This window comes from Balaenoptera musculus, chromosome 12 (assembly GCF_009873245.2).
Source record: "Balaenoptera musculus isolate JJ_BM4_2016_0621 chromosome 12, mBalMus1.pri.v3, whole genome shotgun sequence".
NCBI lineage: Eukaryota > Metazoa > Chordata > Mammalia > Artiodactyla > Balaenopteridae > Balaenoptera > Balaenoptera musculus.
In genome coordinates this window covers 48,900,312-48,925,742 of record NC_045796.1, presented here as the reverse complement: position 1 = coordinate 48,925,742, position 25,431 = coordinate 48,900,312, and the positions used below count along the sequence as shown (strand labels likewise).

General features: G+C 45.0%; 1 protein-coding gene across 4 annotated transcripts in view; it reads right to left on the bottom strand.

Annotated features, from left to right (window-relative positions):
* Positions 1-24,373, bottom strand: part of FYN (FYN proto-oncogene, Src family tyrosine kinase) — a 209,941-nt gene extending 185,568 nt beyond the window's left edge. The window contains exon 1 of one of the 4 annotated variants that reach the window (XM_036871599.1): positions 23,979-24,373. The gene's annotated coding sequence lies outside the window, so the exon portion shown is untranslated. The remainder of the gene's footprint in view (positions 1-23,978) is intronic. The other 3 variants (XM_036871600.1, XM_036871598.1, XM_036871597.1) reach the window with 3 other exon arrangements.
* Between the last annotated feature and the right edge of the window lie 1,058 nt (positions 24,374-25,431).

Sequence of the window (25,431 nt, the reverse complement as noted above, 5' to 3'; positions counted from 1 at the left end):
CTGTCCAGAAATTTCAACTGGCCTCCCTATAACCAGCAAAGAGTAAGTCAGTACTACGAGAACTTTTCACCAAAGGGAACGTCTATACAGTAGAAGTCTGACTTCCATTCTTGAACACTTTGAAAGAGGTTTAGGAAGGCTGTCATTCTGATTTATAAAATGGAATGTTCTAATATGCAAGGTGAAAGATTCCTTCATCTGCCACAGAAAGAGCAGTTGGAGAATCATTACCCTTTTCCAAGGTAGTGAGGAAACTCCGCCTCTCCCATGCACACAGCGCAACTGCAGCCACACAGGATCCCCAGTTCAGCAACAGGCTCTGAAAGAATGAGCCTTCACTCCACGGTACCAAAAGGAAAACTGAAAACCTGCTTGTAGCTGCTGGCTCACTACTACACAAGGAATCTTATCCATACGTACATATATGCGGCATCATCCAATTTCTTTTTCAGGCTTACTAAACAGATGGAGCTAATTAACAAAGACAATACATATATGTATCATCCTGCAGCCAGAACCCAGAAGGATGTCACAGCGTTAACTTCAAAGACTCCCAGCAAGCACACACAGCCTGAGATATTTTTAGGCGCCAGCTCCATTGTTTCAAAGAGGATAAGGATGGATGAAATAGAATTGCCTGAAAGTAAAATTCACGTGGCAACCCATTTGGAATGAAGAGTGCCATTAGTTTTTAAAACCAGTTCTATCTTTCTTAAATAAAGGCTGTTTAAGATTCTAACACTTAAGGCAAGATAGACACCTCCCTCCCCATATGTGTGTACGTGTATGTGTGTTTACAAATATAGATATGCATATGTATTTATACAGATATTTTAAATAGTTGACTATTTCGATATAAATGTATTCAATGGTGGGCTTGTGGGCATTAGGGCATGTTCCATGCTTTTATTCTTCCTGCTGAAGCAGTGCTGATGTTTTGTTTGAGAACATGACTGAAGTGACCCAGATTCCCCACTGGAAAAGGCAGATCCAGAAATGCTGCAAATGTGTGATCGACTGCAGGAATGGAAGCCGAAGGACGAGGCCTGGACCCAAAATGGACCACTCCCCACTCTTTCGATCAGCTCAAGTCCTCCCTCATTGGCGGAATACACAAAGATTTTTATTTTTAGAGAAAACTCTAAGAACAACACTGAGAAGCCCTCAACTTTGAGCTCCCTCTTGATAGAGCCATCCCCCTGTCCCCACTGATCTCCCATTCCCACCTACATAACTTGCGACGGCACAGTGCCGGCAGAGGAATAACCAGACCCGGCAAAGGGGCCCTGGCCACATGTTCGGAGAATGGCAAGACGCTTGGCAGTGCACGGGGGTGGCTGAGGACGGTGGAAGGCTGGTGGGAGAAAGGTGGGGCGCTAAGGCAGAGGCCAGGTGGTGAGAGACAGCATACGCCAGCTCAGAAGTCAGGCAGTGAGGGGCACACTTCTGCACCCATCAGTATATCCTCAACCCGCTTCTATCCCAGGAAAGGGCAGAAAAATAGATACAGCCCCCAGCATATTCCTGGCACTGGACTAAGCATCGTCATTCCAGTCTCACCCACTGTGCTGGTTAAGCAGAATCTTCTCCTAATTGGCCTTCAGGGCTCAGGACAGAATCACTTTCCTGCTCCTGTTTCCCTTTGGTCCCACTTCTCTGAAGAACTGGATTTCATCTCCGGTGTGTTCCTACAGCACTTCATGCAGTACCTGTTTCCCTGCCTCTCCTGCTCGAATGCCATCTCATCTGTGGCCAGGATGGCACTGAGTACAGCGCCTGCTGCACCACAGGCACTTGGGCCGCCTCTGAGGATGGAGGGGTGAAGGGGTGAGAGGGGCGGTGGCAGGGTGACTAATGAAGAACTGACCAACAGAAATGAAGGAAATGAAACCGCGCTGAATCAGGCTGACCCGCTGCCTCCTGCACGTACGAGCAGAGTGGGTACTGGGGAAGGGGTGTAGAAACCCAGGGTGCACCCACACACCACGCACACATACACACATAACCAGAAGATGACCTGTTCTTTAAATTTAGTCCTGTGTCTTTAGCTACAAATAAAGGACAAAGATCCAATCTGGAGATTCTGCTGTTATTTTTAATATTACCCAGTGTTTCCTTTCTACTTAAAAAAAAAAGTGACTGGGAAACCGTTCAATACATTAGAATCACTATGATTCAATACATTACAATCATAATCACGTCTTGCATAAGGTGGAGATTTAAGGAAGGGCCATGATGAATCCAAGATTTAAATCATGGTTCAGGCTTCTGTTTGATTATTTTAAGAAATGGACGATTGAGAGAGAAATGAGGGATACTTTTCTCCTGCCACAGAGTCTCCTCTATTCCCAGTTCAACCCTTTTTACTACTTGCAAAAGACTTAAAATATTCATTGACCTGCCAAAAAACATCTGCACGTTACTAGACACGTCTCCACATATTCATGTCTGAATGGCTTCTTTCTACTCCAACGATCACAGATCTATTCAATCAAAACTCAAGTGAGAACTCAGAGCTGTACGTGGTGTAATGTCAGTGACGACTGAGGATAAAATGGCCATTTGATAGCAGCTTCCGTATCAAGCGTGTCAACAGGGACAGTGTTCCTTCGGTTATTCTTAACTTAGGATCCAAGGCACAAAAAAGACCAGGCAGGGCCAGACTCTGCCACAATTCCAAAGAAAGCTGAGACACATACAGAGTGCACACAGAAGCGCCTCAATGTTCTCTGGCGAAGTGGGGGGGGGGGGCTGCTGGCCCCCTGCCTGCGGCCCGGGAACAGGCCCACTCTCACGGTGGGCGCCCGGGGCCTCCACAGCTGCACACAGACACGCAGGGCACCACGATCTGCTGTGCGCCCCACAGCTGGGGCAGGCCCCGGGACGGGACCCAGCTCAGACAAGGCCTTCCGTTGTGGCGTATTCCTCATGGCCCTGTTTCCCCAGGAAAAAATGTTTTTTCCTCTGGCCATTCATTCTGGCCCCAGACGGGCTCATTCTCCCGTGTCTTCCTGCACACGTGAACCTTCTAACAAGGTTCGAGATGGCAGCAAAGGTGTGAGATGGCAGCACCTGCCACTCTTCTCCCACCTTACCCACCCCTAGTAAGGGCACAAGGATAAGTGCACGTTCAGAATGGTGAGGGGCACAGGGCAGTGAAGAGCCTGGGAACAAGTCGATGCCACGCCCAAGGGCATCTTCAGCACCCTGACATCAAGGGGACCCCGTAGGAATTCAAAGGAAAGGGGCTAGTCTGGGGGAGGACGGCAAAGGTGGCTGGAGAACACCCTTGAGTCTCCCACATAAGGAAGACATCATGGGCCTTGGCCAATGTCGGATACACTTTGTTCTACTACCTCATTCTTATTTCTTTTATAGAAATATTCATTCGCCTCACTGAAAATCTGCAAACTCTGGGACCCCTGTGATGACGGAGCTTTTACCTCTGGCCAGTGTTTCTATGCACATATAAATGTTAACCCTAGTGGAGCGCTGCCATCCTGTCTGTCACAACTGACAGCACACATAACCTTCTGAGAGAAACAAACAGGAAGGGGAGGCGCCTCAAGTATGAACAACGTACCTAGTACAATTAACTGCAGGGTCTATTGCAAGCAGTAAGGCACAAGCGTAGGCTCTACCACCCAATGATCCCTCTCACCACTATGAATTACGCTCCAAAACACAGAATTTTGGTCCACAGCCAGGGAGGAAGCAGTTGGCTTGGAAACCAAGTTCTGTCCTAGCTCTGCTGTTTATTTGCTGTGAGATTGGGCAGAGGGAGAGGGTACAGCAACAGTCACATATTAAACAACCCACAGGGGCCGGGCAGGTAAAAGAAATGAATGGAGCAGGTGAGACGGGGCTGGGGTGAGCTGAAGTGCCCTGCCCCATCCCAAGAGGACAGCTGCAGCGTTGCCTGGGAGGGCTGTTATCATGAGGGAAGGCAGGCTCAGTTTTGCCAGACCTTCCAATTTTTTGGTTTTTTCAAGAGAAGCTGGAAATCTCAGTTTTTATACAAAAGTGCCCAATTTTTAAATGTTGGTTTAAATTTTTAAAATGCACCATGTGGTCCAACAAAACATAAATGAGGGTATCGTACAGCCCATAGACTGGTTTGCTATGTTTATAAGTCATAAGAGCTACCCCTTGGTTTCTCTTTCTGTTAATAGGAAGTTGACTGCTATCTGCCCACCACTTGGGGTTTATTTAAGAGCACAGAAGAGGTTTTTATTATCATATAACAAAAAATCCAAGTACATTCAGATGCACGAAGCAGGGTAACCCCATCTCTTCATTTTTTTTTTTTTAAAACCAGGGTTTACACAAATGCTCACACATGGGGCTTGATGTTTTGTAGAATTATTTGAAATGTATACTTCTACATGATAGCTTCTAAAAAAACAAAAGAGGTAAATTGTAATAGTCTTAGGGGATGAGGGGTGAGTAAGTGGAGCGAGTGGTGGGGTGAAAGCTTGCTTGGAATGGCTTTGATTTTTTTAACAAATGCTATGTGGAGACCAGTAGTGGAGACAGTCCTCTCAAGAGGCTCTGCCATTAAGGGCAGCAGGGATGTGAGGTGGCTGCCACAGGGGAACGCGAGGTGAAGGTAACATGTTTTAAAAATGGATGAAATTACAAATGTGTGTACGTTGATGGAATGAACAACATGTTAAAGCAAACAGACAAGCAAGCAAAAAAAAAAAAAAAAAAAAAATCCAAGTACTAACTAAAGGAACTGTGTCAGCAAAATACTAGACAGTGTTGGGTGCAGTAAAAATTTTATTAGTAAGAGTTAAAAAGCCAAGATCTAGTGATACAGGTTTTCCTAAACAAGAAGTCAGAAAAAAAAGAAAAAATCTTTACTACAACACACATTGTCCCACATTTTACACTGTGCCATTTCTGTATTTGTCCTTTTTAGCCTACTTCTAGCAGAGTCTCCCTCTTTGCTAAAATACATTAGTTGCCATGGAAACGATGTCATAGTGCGTAAAACCATTTACTGTCCTTGGAAAGGCATTCATGATAAAACTGAACGGCAGCATGTCTTAAAAAGAGACCCAACAGAAAGCAGTTGTGTAAGAACACAAGATCTCAAAATCGTGACTTCAAAGTATTCCTCCACCACCACTGTCACATGGCCCTGTTTCCCCCAAATCAACCAGAGAAGCACTTTTCCTTGTTACAGACACCAAGCATACGCAAAACAAAATCTCTAACCTAATGTTGGAGAAAACAATAGACTCACTAGAATTCACACTTGCCTCCCTGGGTGGAGGGAGGGGGCGGGAGGGGGATGGGAGACTGCAGAATCAGGATAGTTTGTAGGCATCATAACATCTCTGCTAACGGGGATGATTTAGTCCTGTGATACATTCTGCTGTCCAACTTTGTTATCAGAGGTAGAAATAATATTCAGGACACAGAGATTGAGACTTGCATTCCTTATCCCCAAAGATTAGCAAGACACTCCCTCTTTTTTCCTTTCATCAACTCAAATCATATTCACTCCTTTGAGAAAATACACTGAGCATCTCTCATGTACCACACTGGGGAAGAAAACAGACAGGCAAGGTACATGGCACCAGGAAGCTTAAAATCTAGCGGGGCCAGCTGGGCGGGTGGGAGCTTAAGAGGCTTCCTGGGCCATGTGAAGAGCTCGACTTTATTCCAACTCAAGAGGATGGCACTGAGGGGTGTTACCCAGCAATGTGGTCTCAGTGGATTTTTAAAAGCTTGCTCAGCTGTGGGACTGGAGCCAACAGTAGAGGAGGGCAGAGCGGTAGTGTTATCAGAGCAGCCTGGCCCAAAGAGGACGGTAACAAAGCAGTCGGAGAAATGTGATCTCTAACTAGGGTGACCTTAGGCCATGGCTTGTCTGTGAAAGCGCTAGATTACACCCATTGTCCCAGCAGCCTGTCAGATGAAGCTTCTGTCCAGATGTTTCATTTTTTAAACCAAGGACTGTTATTAAGAGTTGCATTAAAATGCACCAAGATTGGCTTTAGCCATGGTCTTGCCTACCAGTGATGAGACAACTGCACAGTGAAGAGAATTTTCTTCCTTACGTGTGATTAAGTCTCAATGACAATCCATCTCCTTTCCTGTCCTTTTCCAATCTTGGCTGCAGTAAATACCTCTCTTTCAAGGAAAACAGGCAGGATGCTCACCAATAAAATAAAGAGCACTTGGACACGAGCAGCTGGGGCAGCTAACTCCTCCCATTCTCAGTTGGTAGAGCCCCTGCCAGACACTGGATGTACTGACCCACACTGTGGCCTGAGATGCACAAAACTGGTCAGAAGGGTCCACGGGAAACAGAAAATTACAGGTTAGGTGTATGTGAAATATTTGCAGGAAATAGACCTTTTCAAGAATGGTGTGAATGCTCTCATTACAGTGTTTTTGTCATTTATCTATTGTTACTCTATTTTACTTTGCAATATCCTCTTCAGCAGCAATGGACTGAAAAAGAAAAAAATGCAAATTAAATGAAAAATTACTGAATTTTTGTTTTTTTAAGAAAGCTGATGATGTTAGCTCGCACAAAATGTTCATTGGTATTATTCACCATGGTACCCTTAATGATATCATTCACTATATAAGTCCAATCTGCTAAAGAAGCATCAGTAAGTACTTCAAATGTTAACAGTTATTGTAACAAGACTGTGCCCAAGGATGACAATTTAACACAGGCAGCTATGGAGGGTTCACGGACAAAGCACTCTAGGAAGCATGACTTTTCCTTTAGATCAAATGACTGCTATTCTATGTTGATTCCGCTTATATTTAAGTTCAGGTGTTTTTGTGCACATAGGAAAAGTGAAGTGAGAGCTTTAATGTGTTTCATTAGCAGAAGAAAAAAACCACACAAATGATTCCAGTTGTATGTTAGTATTAACAGGCGTTTTAAACAGAAGAATCAATTAATTTCAATTACGGTTTGATTTTTTTTTCCCCCATCTATTTCCTGGGATCAAAATGAAGCTGGTGGAAGTTCATTCTGTCACGGATGAAACACCTCATGCTAGTGTGACTGCTACTGTAATCTGTCAAAAGTTTAACACGAGATGAAATTATTTGTTTTTGCAGAATACAAGTACAAATTTTGTGATGCTATAAATAATTGTCCTTACTAAATCAAGAAATCTATGGAGCAGAAAGTTATTTGACATGGGTGTGGCATACGCATAATTCATAACTGCATTCAAACAAGTGGCTATATCCTACCAATTCAAAATAAACTATAAATGTAGAAATTGATAAATAGTCAGAAAAACTGGAACTCTGAAATTTTTGTGATAAAGTGCTTTGTGAATACAAAAAACACTTCAGCACGGTAGTACACGCCTTCTATTTGCCGCCTGTCATCATCAACTAGGTTTTAGAAATGTTTGAGAAATGACTCTCTAAGCCAACCTAAGTGTGCCATGATGGTATGTGGATGAATCCTGTGAAGTCTGGGTGTGTTCTGTTGCAAAACAGTTGGAAATCTTCGCTCAAAGTAGTGAATGAAGTGCCAAAACACTTCAGCTTTTAAAAAGCATTTAACAAAGTACAGTTACTGAAAACAAGGCTTGCGGATAGGAAGATGTTAAAATTTATCCCAACAAAAGCAAAGGAAGCCACTAAACACATTAGATAATGCAGTGTCCAAGATTTAATTCTGAAACAGTATTACAGATATTTTGGAGTATCTCAACTTGTGGCAATATTTTGATGATGTTCCTGGTTTTAATTGGATACATTTATATTCTGTACCACAATGGAGTGAAATTATGAATGATCTATGATTTTGTGTCACCTAAATTGATAAAGCATTCAAAAGGACCATAGGGGGACTTATTTTCATGAGTTTTGCCTTATAAAATTATTTATTGAAGATAAGAATCCTGAATGGGGGTAAAAGACTTGTGAAAATACCTGGGCTAAAATGTTCACACATTTCGGTGTGGAAAAAAAAGTTATTCTGAGAAAAGCCTCCATTTAGCAGAATTTGCTCTGAGCTTACGTGCATCTGTAGAAAGAGTTATTTTCTCAGTTAAAAATATTGTGATGTATACATAAATGCGAATTGAAGATAGTAATAGCTTCAAATATTAACTATAAAACACAACTTTGAAGGAAATTGCAGGCAACTCTATGAGAATTAAAAACAATTCATTCTTTATAAAATAACAGTGACATGAGTATTAAAGACATATGGCTGAAAAACTGGCTAAAGTGAGTGAATATGTACCAAGAATAATTATCGTCTTATGTTCTTTTTCTTGTTTAGATAACCAGTATAAAAAGATTTCTTTGCTCTAATGTATACGGACATGTTTTTAAGTTTTAGGAATTTTATTTTTGAGAAGATTGTGAATAAAACTATTTCATAGGTCAAAAATATTATGAAAATGATATCAGTTAATAAATCAGCGGGTTTTTTAAGTTCTATAATTTAAATTATTTTAGTGACTCCTTTCAAAAAATTTTATGGTCCCCTATCCCTCGCTCTCTTGGCTCCCCCAACAGATGAGAGAAAATATGAGATGTATTTATGTTTTGAGAAGGGGTGTTCAAAGTGTCGCCGTAATTTTCTAGTAGGAAAATACAAAAAGCAGTATCTCAACAGGCAACTTTCCACCTGACTCCGCCCCACCAAACGTATGCTTTTTAAAGCAAGACGAAAGATTTCCCTTCCAAAATTACTAGGCATTTCAAGAAACAGCAGGTTTTAAAACAGCCTCTTAAATGCAACATCATCCTCGTATGAATGTCGGAGATAAAATGTATTCAAAAAGAGCTAACTGGTTTTTTTCCCCCTCTCTCATTTCAGTGTTCTGGTAACTACTTATGAATTATACTTGGAAATGAATCCCTTCATAAACTCATGCTTTATTCAGTACATGAGGATTGAATAAAAATGAAGTGCTTCTCTCCTTATAGTCAGTCAGAGACGGTAATTTCTAGTATTCACCCTGATACCTTTAAAATATGGAACTGAAGGATCACACCCTGTAAGAATTACCTTCTAGTCTCCAGCATCCCAGTTAAGTTCATTAGAGAAAGGCCTGAAATTCTAATACTTTCCATTGACCTGAGACTCCATGGCAACCGAGGTCCTTCCTTCCAGGACACTGGGAGGAAGTGCCGCCAACTAAACAATGGGAAGCCCAAGCTCCCCACTACACTGTGGAATATCTGGTGGACGACTCTGCTCCTTGAGAGGACAGATCTTCCCACTTCTTGCCCAAAATGAACCTAGTACAGGTAGGCTAAGCCACAATTTACCCAAAGGAAAAAGCATATTATAGGAATACAAGTAACCAAATTTGCCACCATCACCGTCACCATCGTCACCATCATCATCCTGTTAAAATACAGCTCAAATGCAACGTAGAAGGTTTGAAACATACACTTCCTACTCAGCTGCATACATTTCTCCATAGTTGAATTCAACTTGATCATGACCACTGCATTTCTGCTGATGGTAGAAAAAACAATCTTGCTACTTCAAGATAACTTGCTCTTCAGATTTAAAATTTTCGTTGCTTCAGGGCAATTAGTCAAATTGAGCTCATCTCAGACTGCCTCTCAGGGCTGTGTTCCTTTTCAAAAGGGCTGTGTTCCTTTTCCTCTCCCTCCTTCCCCCAGGGGGAAGATTACAGACCACCACATGATGGGGCGAGGACCTGGTCCAGGCACTGTCCTCTAAGCCCTCACTGGCCTCCCTGGGATGTCTCATCCCTTTGTTTTGGGTGCTAGCCTGGTTCTGCTGATGTGATTGGTGGAAATCTGCAGCCAGTCTTCAGCCTGGCCCAGTTCATTCTGTGCCCTCTTCATCCTGACCCGGAGGCTCTCCCGCCCAGCTCCCGCAGCACCTCCACATTTGTCCTAGGGGGCCTGCAGGATTGTTGGGATTTCTCCTCCATCACATGTAAGCTTTGGGAAATGAGGGGAAGGCATATCATCTCAGGGCTGTTTCTGCCTAGATACGCCCCAATGCAGGGTCCACTCCAATGTGGCTTCCTTCCAGATATCCAGATGGGGGCGGGGCAGAGTACAAGTGCTCTCTCCGGGCAGATTCTCCTCCGCCCACCTGGAGTGGGGCATCTCAGTGACCCATTCATTTCTTATCTCTAGCCTCCTCCAAATCTCTACAAACTCCATCCTCCAACCCAGGAAGGCATTTCCTCCTTCCTGCAGCCTCCCCATCCTGCATGGCTGACTGTACAATATACGCCACGTCTTCTGAGATCTGGCTCCTCGGAATCCGCAAATCACTTTGCTTCTAACAAAGCCTGCCTCTCTTAAATGAAGGCCTGGGCTAACTCTGGTCTCTGAAACATGCCTCAAGGTCCTGTTTTGGAAGTCAAAAGCTGAACAATGTCTTCTTTGTCTTAGGCCATACTCTGTCCTTCCCCTGAAGTAATGGAATCCTCAGCCTCAATGGGGGAGACTCCCAGAGCAACAAGAATTAGAAGGAAGGGAAAGTAAATTGAATACTAGTTCAAAATATTATCCCCACTGAACCAGCTGGTCATAATGCAAGGTCTCAGAGGTCCCAGAACACTCATCCAAGATTTTTAAAAAGTGCAACATACTGACATGTCATTTTTCTAGACGACACCATTTATACATAATTTGAACCAAGGGCAAAAAGGGAACTATGGCTTCCATTTTCTTGAATTCTTTATATAAGAATTATTGTCCTTGATCTCTATTCTACTGTTGAGTGGATCCATTCAACAGGAAGCCACCTTGTTCAGCATCATTTAGAACTCTCCACCTCCTGGGTTTCTTCTTTCCAGGGCCTTCTCACCTTTGCCTCTCCTCCTCCATATCCACTGTGTTCACCCATCACATCCCTAAAAGCTCAGGCCCTTCCTTGCCTTATCCGTCATCCCAATTCCAGCTCACTCCCCTATCCAGCCTGAACCCTACTTTCAGCTAATTCAACTGATGCTTTTTTTAATCTCTTAGAACGTCTTCTTCATTTGACTATTCAAACCAACTCTCACCACAAGGTCAGATATTCCATTCCAAAGTGACAAGTACTACCAAGCAAAGTCACAAAGGTGAGATATTCCATTCCAAAGTGACAAGTACTACCAAGCAAAGTCACAAAACTGGGCTAAAGGGACCCATTAAAAATACTTACAAATTCCAAAGGAGCCTCACTATTTCTCTGTAATACTTTTTATCCATCTATTAACACATTATCCTATATTTTCCTGGCTGTTTGGGCTTTTTCTATATTCTCCAACTCTCCCTCCCATCCCCAAATCTTCCAACCTCGGATGATGGCTCAGCCTCCAATTTTACTGAAAACTTTCAGGACACTCCACGTCTTTGAACTGCTTTTCACATAAAAATTTCACTGTCATCTTCACCCATCTTGAAGCGACAGTTTAAAATCACACATGTAAAGTACTGTGCCTACCCTTTAGTAGTCATTCAAACTTACAAATACCTTCCTCATCTGTTCTTTCTCCCCCCGAGTTACTGCTAATTTTTATCCCTTTGAGGGCTACAGTGGGTTGAACGGTAGCCCCCAAAGTATGTCCATCTGGAGCCTGGGAATGTGACCTTATATGGAAAAAGGGTCTTTGCAGATGTAATTAAGGATTTTGAGATGAGATCATCTTGGATTATGGTGCGACCTAAATCCAGTGACAAGTGTCCTTATAAGAGAAGGCCATGTAAAGACACACAGAGGATAATGTTGTGTGAAGATGAAGGCAGAAATTGTACTGATGGGTTTACAAGCCAAGGAAAGACAAGGGTTGCTGGCAGCCACCAGAAGCTCGGAAAGAGGCAGGGAACAGAGTCTTCCTGAGCTGACACCTGAATTTCAAGACTTCTGGCCTCCAGAACTGTGAGAGGAAATTTTCTGTTGTTTGAAGCCACCCAGTACATGGTCATTTGTTACAGCACCCACAGGAAACTAATACAAGGGCTCCTTCTATACCTGACACGATCAGGTATCAGATCGTGTCCCCCACCAACTCTTTGTTGATCCCCTTCCATCCATTACCCCTCTGTCTCCAGCCTCACCAACATCACCCTCTTTAGTGGATCATTTCTGCATGTTCTAGCTCATCCAGGAGGCACCAAGAGCCCAGCTGAGTGTCCTGGTGGGGAGCACAAGCAAGACTCCTCCCACAGTGACAGTGCTGTACCTCAAACGCGTGGGCGCATTGCTGTGGCAGTGGAGGCTGGGATATTTCATCCCCTGGAGATACAACCTCTGTCACAAGCCAGGGATGTGAGATCAGGGATGGCACTGGGGCTCCCCTTGGGCCCCCTAGACTGGGGACTCTCAACACTTTGCCACACTGGACTCTTCTCCGTATGGCATAGTTGGGCTGAGGTACAATCAGAGAATGTTTGGAGCTGCAGTTTTCCAAGCGCCAATCCTGCTTGTTATACACTTAGGTATAAACTAACCAGAACTTCCCAGGAGCTACTGGCACCCACAGAGGCATGTGGTTCTGCTCATGACACAGTAGTCCTTATAGGTTCTTCCCAGCCATACCTCACCGGCCTTCAGTGAGCAATCCTTGGCCCTTTAGAGAACTACCTCCAAGTCTCAGCAGTCTGGAGTCAAGAATCTGTTGAAGGGCTTCCCTGGTGGCCCAGTGGTTGAGAATCTGCCTGTCAATGCAGGGGACACGGGTTCGAGCCCTGGTCTGGGAAGATCCCACATGCCGCAGAGCAACTAGGCCCGTGAGCCACAACAACTGAGCCTGCGCATCTGGAGCCTGTGCTCCGCAACAAGAGAGGCCGCGACAGTGAGAGGCCCGCGTACCACGATGAAGAGTGGCCCCCGCTTGCCACAACTAGAGAAAGCCCTTGCACAGAAACGAAGACCTAACACAGCCAAAAATAAATAAATTAATTAATTAAAAAAAAAAAAGAATCTGTTGAAATAATAACCATAAGACACAGGGAATTATACAGTCAACCGCACTTATATGAACAGAAGGGTGTGGTATGGCATATTATCTGTGCTTTGGCCCTAACCTGCTGACAGAATTAGAAGCTGGGATCATTGCATTTTCAACCAAGGAGGTGAAACATAAGGTGGAACCTAAAACATTATGTGCAACCAAACTCTGGATTCTATCCCATGACTCTGAGGATCTACCAATGCAGAGGACCTGATGTGTTATCAACAAGAGGAAAATTTACTCAAGATGCATCTCATTCCAGAAGTACTGAGAACACGTTTAAGACCTCCCAACTTGGAAGCTTAGAATCAAGATCTACAAGCATTTAATAAATCCACAGTTCAGTGTAGTGTTTCATGGCACAAAGCAAATTAAATGAGGTGTACTTTCAGCCTTCTAGAAGTTTGCTACTGAAAATGGACAGTATTGACACTGACGTACCAAAGTGACTGAACACGAACAAGTTGGATAAATACACGAAGTGGTGATATTATACGTTGGCCAAGGGGAGAGTGCATCTTGTTAGTGGCGTGTGATCTCCCACATTGAAGGTGGTGCTTGTGGCAGTGGGGAGGCGGGCAGGGAAAGCACTGAAATCATAGACAGCGCGTGGGGAAGGAAAGAAAAAAGTTCACTACCACTTTCCAAAGACCATAATGGCTTTTCAAACAACAGTGAAGCATAAGGTCCACCCCTTCCCCCTCTCTGCTGTTAGCAGTTGGCCAACATCTACAGAAGGTGTTTTTAATGCTCTCCATCCCTCGGATACATTAAACGTGGCATCCAGGTGAGGACTAGGCAGGCGAAGCCATTCATGAGGAATCACAGAGAGCTTTCCACAGGGAGCTGAGAAGACTCTTAATGAGGAGCTGACAAACATTGCCTGTGTGCTGTTGTGTCTTTTGTTACAGAAGTGACTCAAGTAGTCCCTCCCTGCAACCATGGAAAACATTTTATAAGGTTTATTGTCAATCACTCTGTGGAAGGATATACAGAGGCTGTGGTTGGGTTCTAGTGTTAAATCATTACTCTGTAGGACCTTAAGTCTCGGCTAAGGAGATTCTCCAGATATGCCAAATGAACAAAATGAATGCATGGAAAGGAAGGCACCCTCACAGCCACAGCTGGGTTTCATGTGGCTGAGGGACTCAGCTAAATGCTACTGTGAGAGGTCCAGCCATGGGTAGGTGCACAGTAGGTGAGCCTGCCTCCTTCCGTTTCCCCAGGCTCCACAGACCTTCAGGCACAATACCAGTGGTCCATTCTGCCACTTTTCCCTCTTCTATCACTCACTGTTGTATTTTTCCAGTTTATTCCAGATTTTGAAACTTGAAACATTCTGCATTTCTCCCTGGTCTTGGACATCATTGTGCACTATCGGTAACTTCCTGTTGTTTTTGGTGAAAATCTTATTGATGAAAACCTGATGACTGAGGGCAAAGAAGTAACTGTTGCCCTGACCACCTTAAATTTTTAACAAAAAGCTCAAGATTATGGACAAAAGATCTTTAAACACATACCATTCTCAGAAGACAATGGTGGTTCTGAAGACAGTATAGGACAGTCCCCGAACCTACATCACATGGGTCCATAGAGAGTGAATCTAGTGCCGTCAGAAACTACAGAAGCTCAATGTCCAAGGAGATGCCAGCCTAGCCTCACAGATGGCGAGGAAACCAGCTACATATTCCAGCACTCTGTCCCCAGGGCCTATCTAAATAATACCTGCTGAGTATCTACACCATGAATGACAGTGTGCTACAAGCCATAGGGGGACAAAAAACCCCAACATTTTTGCACATATGAGGCCAATGGTCTGTTGAGAAGGCAGGACCCACATACACAGATTTCCAGGAGACCTGGATTCTAGTCTAAACTAAATGAGGAACTGCATGTATGACCTTGGGCAACTCACAAAAATTCTCTGCTCCTTGGATTCCTCATATCAGGATTTAACTAACCACACAAGGCATCATTTCTTAGGAGGCAACTGAGAGGCACACATGTTCAATGCAAGAGAATGAGGAGATGAGGGGAAGCTGCCCAGGGCTGGGATTCCAGCTGGGCCTTGAGAAATGGATAGAGTTCCCGGGGAAAGGAAGGGCTGGGGAGTCCAGGAAAGGAGAGCAAAGGCCAGAACACGTATTCCATACTAATGAGATACTATGTTGACATCCGGAGAATCAAGTGTTAGCGTGATGGTGAATGAGGTGAGCCAGGAATGCCTCAGAAAGTGGAGATGGGGAAGTCGCCGAATGCCAGGCTAAAGGATTTGGCCTTACTCCTGTTCACTGGGTTGTTAGGGGACAAGGCAAAAGAACCAGTATTTACATCAGCCAGCACATGAATTTTGACATGGATCAATACCTCCTCAACTCAAGCTAGAAAGCCTAGGAGTGAAGCAACTGGAATCATTATTTGCAAAACACAGGAGGGCCTGAAGGACACAACATATCATGAGAATATCGATCAGGCAAAGGAACACACGAAGTACAGCTACAGAACTGGCATTTTCAAGCAGGAGATGGTGATAAAAGGTACAGAATGACAGAGTGTGAGAGTTCATTAACAACTCAGCTCCTGTATCTGAAAATGATGAGAGGCTATTTGTATTTCTAGGAGGTCAGACAATAAAAAGGTGAACCCCTCCAAACTCTGAGAGCAAACAAGAGAAACCTTTAACAGAAATCAGCGATTTTCAAATATCCTTGTGTGCATATGCCTAGCTACGGGAAGCATATCACACAATTTCTGGAATAAAGTTTAAATTGAAATAAAAATCAAATTTTACAAGTGACAACATTTGAAATTGTTACTGCTTCCAAACAGATACTACAATGTGTGGAAATGAAGGAACTCGTTGGTGTTTATTTGCCTATTCAGTAGAATTTCAATTGGGCAGAATTTCACAGAAATACAGATTCAGTAACTTTTTCTGGGGATTAAAAGAAGAAAGGATTGGGAAAAGTGCCCTGGGCTTTGTTGTGGTAAAGGCAATCTGACTCATTTTTAATTTTCCATTAAAGCCCTACTTTTCAGTATAAAGCAGATGGAATCCTTATACAACTCCTTGAAAAGCCTACTATTTTTGGGTACCTCCAAGATGGAAGCTCTGAAGAAAATGAAAGTGCTTGAATTCATCAGATGAAATCCCACCAGCACATTCAAAAGGAGCAGGTACTTAGAAATCTTAAAAATACAAGGTAAGAGGTCTTTCTGTGACGGATTTCTGATCCCCAGCCTCCCCTGGGTTCAGTTCCCTCTGGCTGCGGCTGATTGATGATTTTCTACCACTTCAACAGCCAGCTCCCACCACTGTGGCTGAGTCACTGTGCTTCTTCATTCCTCGTCTTTCAGAAGCTGCCTCCCTGATGGCTCCATCCTCAGGGCCATTCTCATATACAGGAAAGATGTCAGTGTTCAACCCTGCCCACCCCATACCTCCTGAGTCAGAACTGGGCCTGGCACTATGCATTCTCTAAGACCCTCAGAGGACAGTCATGCAATCACGGCCCCAAAGCTCTTTCCGTATCATGAGATAAGGCCTGGTTAGACGTATCCTGTTTGTCTTTCTGCCAGAGTAGATGGTAGAAACAAGAGGGTGATCTTTACTGTGTGTGGACTGTGAGGTACTGGGCTAGGAGGTGGAGGGCACTGCCTCTAGCCTGTGGTTTATAACCTTGTTTGAGAGTTGGAACAAACTTAGTGTTAAGAGCATTGATTCTGGAGCCAGACTGACTGTCTGGGTTCAGACCCCAGCTCTGCTTACTAGTTGTGTGACCCTGACCAAATCACTTCACCTCTAGGCCTCAGTTTTCCCATCTATCAAATGGGAATAATAACGACAGTACCTCATGGAATACTGCTGGGTGTTGAGCTGGCAAATCAGCCACGAATAAGACATAGTCCCTGACTTGAAAGAGCTCCCAAGTCAGGGAAAAAGACCAGTATCTTTCCACTGTCCTACCCAGCTGACTCCACTCTGCTTTATAAGTCAGGCTGCGACGAGGGTGATGATGAGAAGGTAACCAAGTGCCATGGGAGCCCAGAGACAGGACCAAAGGGGGGCTTCCCAGAAGGTAAGTCTTGAGTGGAGCCACAAAAGGAGTGGGGCTTCCCTGGGGGCAAAGGTGCCTTTGTATCCCCCAAAACCTAACACAGAAGTAACTGCAAGGCAAAGGCAAGGAGGCTTGAGAGTACGCAGGGAACGAAGAACCACAGCTTTGGAGCAAAAGCAGGTGCAAATTTAGGAACCAGACACACCTGGCTTCACTAGTAATTAGCTGTGTGACAATGGGCAAGTTACTTTACCTTTCTGAGCCTCAATCTTCCCATCTGACCTGCCTCATCGAGTTGTTGTAACTAAGTAAATTACTCTATGTAAGGCACTTAAGGCCTCTGGGATTCAATAACAAAGGTAGGTATGATTATTTTTCTGGTATATTTAGGGAGAGGTGAGTGGCTGTGGGGTGTTACGTGCTTTTTCACACTGTCACAGAGGGCAATACAGGTCAGAAATAAGTAGTCCTCAGGAAAGGCCTTCTGAATTCAAATCAGCAATGGGCTAAGACTTTCCCACACCTTACTTTTTCTCCCCCAAACACAGTTAATGGGTGCTCAGTACTCATTTGCTCAAACCAACGGGTGCTGCCTGAGGTCACGGGCGGACAGAGGCAGAACAGGTGATGATCTCTGCATCCAAAGAAGACCCAGCAACAGGACTCCAGTCTGCTTCACACCCTGAGCAAGGCACGATGCAGGTCATTTTGGAAGCAGGCTGAGATGAGTGGGAAAATGCTCTCATCCAAATGAGAGCTCTCCAACTCAGGGCCTTACAAACGTTGTTAAAGTTTCATGAGTCAGTAAGCATTATCTTTTCTTCCCACGTGTTTATTAGACCATAAATCCAGTTCAATTTATATCCTTCCAGGATTACTGTGTTCTAATCAAGTCCAGAGCGCTACTTACTCCAAAGTTGTCTGAACTACATGTCACCCACGTCCATTTGGATAATACTGTTCAGGCTTGTCATGTGTTTTAGTAGCCAAAAATTAGATTTGCTCAACTAGAAACACTGAAAAAAATTACTTTCCTCTAAATAACCCAAATCACCTTCTTTTCATAGGAACCAAGTGTATGAAACTCATAACTCATGGGGCTTTTTCCTATCCTGTGGTTTATTCTACCTTCAGAAAGTCATGATGACATTCTGAAGTCAAACTCAAGGGATGCACATTGAAAATAGGTTAAAATTCTGGTTATCTGGCTAAAACAAAGATATCCTTTTATAGGACTAACTTCAAAGTACTTTTATGTTTTCTACTGAAGAATAAAAAAGGTTCTGCATTTCTCAAGAAGACTCGCTAAAAATGCTATTTTCCATCATACTATTTCAACTAATTTCCTATGTTTTCCAATAATTCTTGATTCAGAACTGACAATCACCCACATCTCTTTCTAAAATATTCAAAATGTCCTTTTCTGCACAGAATACATTTTTATCCTCCCTTCCCTAAGGGATATATGTGTCAGATGTACACGTTACGTGCATATGTATGTATCTACATATATACACACATGAACAACAGCAGCAAACACACAGCTTTTCTATGTGTGGGGTACTATTCTGAGCACTTTACATGTATTAATTATAGACTCCTCACAGCAAACCTTTGAGGTAGGAACTATTAACTCCATTATAAAGGTGAAGAAAGGGAGGCACAGAGAGCTTAGGTAACTGGGTCCAGCTCACACAGCTGGAAGGGGTCAGACCAGGACCATACCCCGAGTCCATGCTCCTGACCACAGCCCTCACCTGGGCTGAAAGGGTTGAAACCTGGCTTTAAGTGGTGACTGCCACCTTGGCACTTAGCCACTCGGGGCCTCATTTTTCCTCATAAGTAAAATGGACATGCTGGACTACATGATCTCTAAGTCCCTTACTATTCAACTGCCTACAAGATACTTTGACCGGAAAGTCCAAAGTGTCCGTGATAAAGTCATCACTTAAACACCCACTCCCTGCTGCTTTTACTGCATTGCTTGTCTGCATGTCTTTCTCCACCTACTTCCCAAGGACCCCCCTCTGCCTCTCCCCTCACACAATATGCTATCTCACCCTCTCTTATTCTGTTTCTTTGGCTCCATCCCCACTTCCGTGCAGCACCTCATCTATGGCTCATCTGAGTTTCCATAACTACCTTCCCTGCATCTGTCTTGACCACCTCTGGCCAACAGCCCACACTGTGGCCAGATGGATCTTTATAAAACAAATCAGACCAAAGTGGCACCTCTGCTTACAACTCTTAAATGGCATTCCTGACAAAGTACTTTTCCACCAGCCCCATCTTCTCCCTCTGTCCATCTCTCTACCACCCTCACCCACCCTGAACGACTTGCAGTTTCCTAAAAAGTCTGTGCACCTGCTTTCTGGGCTGCTCCTTCTGGGGCAATGGCCTTCCCACAACACTCAACTGGCCAATTCCTCCTCTGGCCTTCTCTGCCTCGCCACCCCATTTTCCCACCTCTCTGTGGAGTTCATGCTCTCTTGCGGACCCCTAGAATCACGGCAGTTATCACAGTGGTCAGAGACTTCCTCATGCAGTTCCTTGGGCCAGGATTATAACTCTTTGTCTCTGAAGCATCTAGTTCAATGTCTGGCAAGTGGTAGATACAATGAATGAATGTTGCTGGATGAGTAAATATGTAGGACGATTCACAAATTCTTACAGACCTATCTGTGGGACACACAAGGACCCAGCTGAAAATAAAGACTCACACAGAGTAAAAGTATTTCCGGTATCAACATGCTTTGCTTTCCCATTTTTTAATTTATTTTTTTATTTCCTAGGTGAGCAATAAATGAGGGTCTAAAATGGAAAGCATGGCAGTAGAAATGGACATTTTATTTTGTATTTAAACATAAAGTTATATTTCCCCACAACCAAAAGTATCAATTGCCAAAGCATTTACGCCACCCCTCTTTATGGCATGTAACACATTTTAATCAATATCATCATTATATCCATACATAGTATTTCGCATACTGCCTCGTGGCTAAGAGCAAGGGCTTTGAAACCAAACTAACTGGGCCTGAATCCTGACTCTACCACTTACTAGCTATGTATGATCTTGAGTTAGTTATTTAACCTCCGTTGCTTCAAATGCCCACCTGTAAAATGGGGATTATAAGTGAAACTACTTCATATCATTATTGTTTTTTTAATTGAAGTATAGTTGATTTACAATTTATATTAGTTTCAGGTGTTCATATCATTATTGCTAAGATTAGAGCTTAAAAGATTAGAGCTTGACACATAGTAAATGCTCAATAAAAGTAGTTATTATGTATTATTTTTATCTCCTCTAGCAGACTAAGCTGAACAGAGAGAACACAGCAGAAGTATTCATTTTCATAATCCTATCTCCCAGTGCCTTGTACACAATAACATACTGGCCAATGTTTGCAGAACAGATGGATATAATAAACTGTTTATAGCAAAAATATGTGCATAACTAAGTATGATGACTAGTACAGACAGAATTGCTCCTGGGGAGGCCTGTGGAGAACAGGGATTATCCAGAACACTAGCAGTTCACCCTGCTCCTGGAGGTCTGGGAGCTCACTTAACTCCATGGAAGATGCAGGGCTCACAGTCACCAACTCAGGGTATCTGCGGGATGGAGGGGACCCAGGTGGGACTGAAGACCTGGGCAGATGAGGCTCCCTTCCCATGAACATGGCCTGGGGCAAGAAATTTCTCCTCTGGAGTCTGTTTAATTTCCTCTTCCAATTAGAGAAGGTATGACTGTGATTTCTAAAGACCCGCTTAGCCACTTGGGGAGTCTATAAAATCAGCAGATAAAAATCTTGGCCAACAAAGGTGCTACTGGAGAGCCACATCAAAGTCAGCACAGGAGCCATCAGGTCACTGTATTACAGGAAATTACTGGGTGGAAACTGGCCACTAGAACCGACAAAAAGTAAGGTTTTGGGAAACATGTTTAAAATGAGAAGGTCTGAACCTATAAAATGAAAAGTACAAGACAATGATGGGTATAGGCTCTAGGTTTCCATTTAATTCTCATCAGCCTACAAATTCCTTGAGGGCAACGACTGTGCCTTGTTGAGCAGCAGTATATGGCAAAGCTGCTGGCCCAAAATACATTTCTTCTTGAACTTTTTTCTGTCACATGGCTTAACTATATTTCCCAGGCTCCCCTGCAGTTAAATGTGGCCATATAACTGGCCCTCAAGTAAAGTATGTAGGTAGAAGTGATGGGTGTCATTTCCAGGCCTAGGCATTTAAAAAGTCGGTACATCCCCTCTATTCCCTCTTTTGTCCTTCTGCCAGCTGAAAGCAGGTTACAATGGAGCGCTATGGGATGGGAGAACTTGGGGTCCAGAATCACTGCATGGAAGAAAGACACCCACTGATCAGAAATACCCATTTTGAATTATTACATGAGGAATAATAAACGTCTATTGCTTTTGAGGCATTATATTTTTGCAGACCTATTTGTTACAGCTGCTAACATTAGCTTAATTAATCCAGGTGCTTAGCACATACCAAAGACCTAGCTCACATTTGTTGAAACAAGATAAATAAGACCAGGTTCCTTCTTCCAATGTGCTGCTCAAACTAATGCTGGAAAGAGACATGTGCCAGCTGCTGAGATATGAAAACAAAATTGGACTCATGGTGATTTGTTTGAAGGTGAAAAGATGGAGAAAGCATCCCAGAGTAGAAGACTTCTGAGCTGGGCCCTAGGTTTAACAGGACCCAAGCAAATCAGGTGGGGTTGGAGATTCCAGACCCAGGAGAAAGCATAGAATAAAACTGCAGAAAGCAGAGTATGTGTTTGTTCACATTCACCTCATCATTCTCTTGAACTCGGTCAACAGAGCGCGAGTTTATTGTGCACTGACTTTCTTTCCTGGGTCTGGCATTAAACAAACAAACCATTGTTGTTGTTGTTTTTTTTTTTTACAGTACGCTCATTAAGCCTTTTGCTTTTTTTTTTAATATAAAAAGTTCCAAGATGGATGCCCTTAGAAAGCGCAGAAGTAAATGTTTAATGAACCATAACAACTCTCTTCTAATAAAATTCTTGAAGAACGTGAGACAGTTCTATTACTTATAATAGTCAAAGAGCCATGCTCTTAGGAATCAAGGGGTTCAACCTAAGTTTTGACATTATTGATTAAGGATGTAATAGTCACTGGCTTACAAAATGGAACATTAAGTCCCCAGATTTACATTTATATTTCCTCTTCAAGAGGAACATCAAGCAGATGGTTTAAGAGATCAGTCAAAAGATTCTCTACATCCTTCGATCATAGCTAAGTGCCTCCAAAACCTGAGATAGTTAACAAAACCACTTCCTCCAAAAATCTGTGAGTCCCTTCATCTGAAAGCACAGTACCCATGGGGCAGGGACTCGGGAGAAAGAGCACAAAGCGTGGAAAGTATTACAGTCAACTTGGTGGTGAGAGGAAGGATGTGGGCGTCTGAAGGCTACCCTGAAGCAGGGAAGAGACACAGTCTCCAGTGGTCTTCCAAATACCAATTTAATGCTGTGTTAGCAATGTCCCCAGGAGCTTGTTTAAATATAAGGGTAAAACAACAATTAGTAGGCAGACAAGACTTCATTTCAAAAGACTTCAGTACTCCTTAGACTTGAGAGAAGAAGCAAGTTAGGCTGCCTCACTCCTAGCAAACATCAATTTAACTCTCTTTCAGAAACAAAAGTCTTCTTCCCCCATACCAATTTATCCTACCCCCTACAATGAAAGGGGGTTAAAACTGGGTGGGGGAGGGTGCTACCTTGAAAGTAAAGCAACTCTTCAGACAGCTGAAATCATTTCCCCCTTAAATCTAAGAAATACTGCAGCTGCCAGTCAACACTACCGGTCCATGAATACAGCAAAATGCCAGCACCTGCCACCCTGCATCTGGGGCCTTTTATTTTTTGGTAAATGTGGCAGGAAAGACTCTCAGAGAGAAGATCAACTGCTTTATCTGAGAAAAAGGGAAGCCCCAGGGAAGAGAAACAAGAAGCATCGCGCCCATCCTTGGGTACTTTGTGCGTCTCCTCTCTGTGCACTGAAAGGGCTCTTTGTGTCACACACACACACACACGCACACACACACACACACAGCCGGCGAGTCTGTGTGATTTATTGGGGGGAGGAGGGGCAAGAAGGGTGATTTTATTATCCCTCTTCACACTCAGTCCCAGCAAATCTCTGCCTGGGCCCAAGCTCGGTGGCCTCTTTCTGGCTCAGTCCCCTCCGCCTGTGGGCGCAGATAAGAGAGGGGAGGCAACCAAACAAAAACAGTCATCGATCTAAGGAAGTCGAGAGGAAATCCAGCGAGCAGGGAAGGGAGGAGAAAGGAGCCTAAGGGAGCAGGAGGAGTGTGGGGGTCAGAGGAAGAGGAGCTACGGCTCCAGCACGGGGGACTGGGGACGGGTGGGTGGTGGCACAGGAAGAGTGGAGGGGAGGATGGGGGAAGTGCAAGGGACGTGCCAGAAATAGGCAGGAGGATGCGATGGGGAAGGCGACGGCCGCAAGAGGAGGCAGAGAGGTGGAGGAGTGGGGCAGGGGTGGAGTGGGGTGGGGAGGGAAGCAGCACTGGGCTTCAATTATTAAGTGATTACATCATCCCTGACATTAAAACAACACACACAGCCCGGGTCCCCGCGGGGGGCCCCGAAAAGAGGGCGGGGGCGGAGTCTGGGCCAGCCTAGCCCCCAAGCCAATTCCTATTCACAGCCGGCGCCCGCGAGGAAATGGGCCCCCCATCCCTGCGCTACCTCGGGGCCGCACCAGGCAGAGGTGTCCTCCGGCGCGGCCACAGGAAGACTCCGAGCGGGGCCAACTCCCCGGCAGCCCAGCGGGGCGCCCGGGAGACGGCGGTGGCCCAGAGACTGCAGCGCTGGGCCCCGCGGCGGGGGCGGCGCTGCGCGGGGGCGCCGGCGGCCGGCGTCTCCGCAGCATCCCCGCAGCCCCGGGGCGCATCCCCGGCCGCTTACCTGCGCTGCGCTCAGGCTCCGGAGCCCATTCACATGGTCCTCTCCCCGCCCTCCTCCGGCGCGGCCGAAGCGGCTCCGGTGGTTCCTCGGCGGGCCCGGGAGCCGGTGGGCCTTCTGAGAGTGCCCAGGGGGCGGCGCCGGGTGTCCCCGGCCCGGCGGCCGGATCCCTCCCAGGCGCGGGCGGCGGCTTTGTGTGAGCCCGGGGAGCCCTCGGTGCTCGGCTTGAAGCGCCGCGCGCCCGGACGGCGGTGGACGCGCGGCTCCGAGTGCAGCCTCTCCTCAGCTCCCGCGGCCGGTCGGCGGTCGGGTCTCGACGGCCTTCAGCTCGCGGCGACCCCTCCTCCTCTCCCGCGGCAGCCCCCTCCCCGCCGGCTCCGCTCCTGACAGATGGCGCAACTGCAACTACGCGCAGCCGCTACCGCGGCTGCTCGCAGCTAGCTACTCGCGTTGATGCTCCAGCCCCTCCAGCCCCAGCGGGGAGCGAGGAGGGGGCGGGCCGCACCGCGAGAGTGGCAGGCTTCGCTGCCCTATCAACGGGCCCCTCGGGCGTTTGGGGGCGGGGGCGGGGCGGCGATGGGTGGGGCCACCGAGTGGGTAGAGCGCTTCTGTAACATCGGGCACCCTGGCTTGCTTACCGTTTAAGGTGTGAGAGGGGAATGCGAGATTGCAGGAGTTGTGTGTGTGTGTGTGTTTAAGGTTTATGTGGACTTGGGATAGTGGGTTAGGGTGAGGAAAGAAGAGAGTGTGAGCTGCAGTTTCTGCTTTGCGGAAGATTGCAGCCGCCACTGCAGAAAGGCATCTGCCATTCCCTCAAAACCATGGGAACCTGCCTCGAGAAAGGGCTGTCTTGCCTTTCTAGTGTCTTTTCATTTGAAGGTGGGAGAATAAACTGGAAAAGTGTTAGGGTGATGAAATTGTTTTCTCTGGTCAAACCGAAGAGTGCGGAGTATATTACATATATATATATCTCCAAGCAGAAGTCTGCACGAAGTATTACGGAAATGGGGGTAGGGGGTGGAGAGGGCAGGCGGCGACTAAGAAATCTGCAATCACAGAGTAGAGGTTTATTTGCATAGTTTTTTCCAAAATCATGTTTAATTGTAGCCGTTGGTTGTCTTTGGTTTCTCATGACATTCAGCCTTCCCATGTTGTTTTCCCTTCTCTAAATCTGAGCTTTTGCTCAGATTTTCCTTGATGAAATAATAGCTGGTTTAGTATACAGTTGAGAGCGCATCAGTCTTTATTTCCTATTCAGCTTTTCTATGGCAGGATGTAACTTCATTAAAAAAAAAAAAAAACTTCAGCTTCCTGATTTTCTTTATAGGTAATTCCTGTTTACTGAAAGTTCCACTTTAAGGCATACTCGAATTCATTCTCCTTGATGATTTTGGCAAGAACCCTACCCTGCCCCCTCAGCAAAATCTAATGTTCTGAGAAATATAAGTGAATTGGC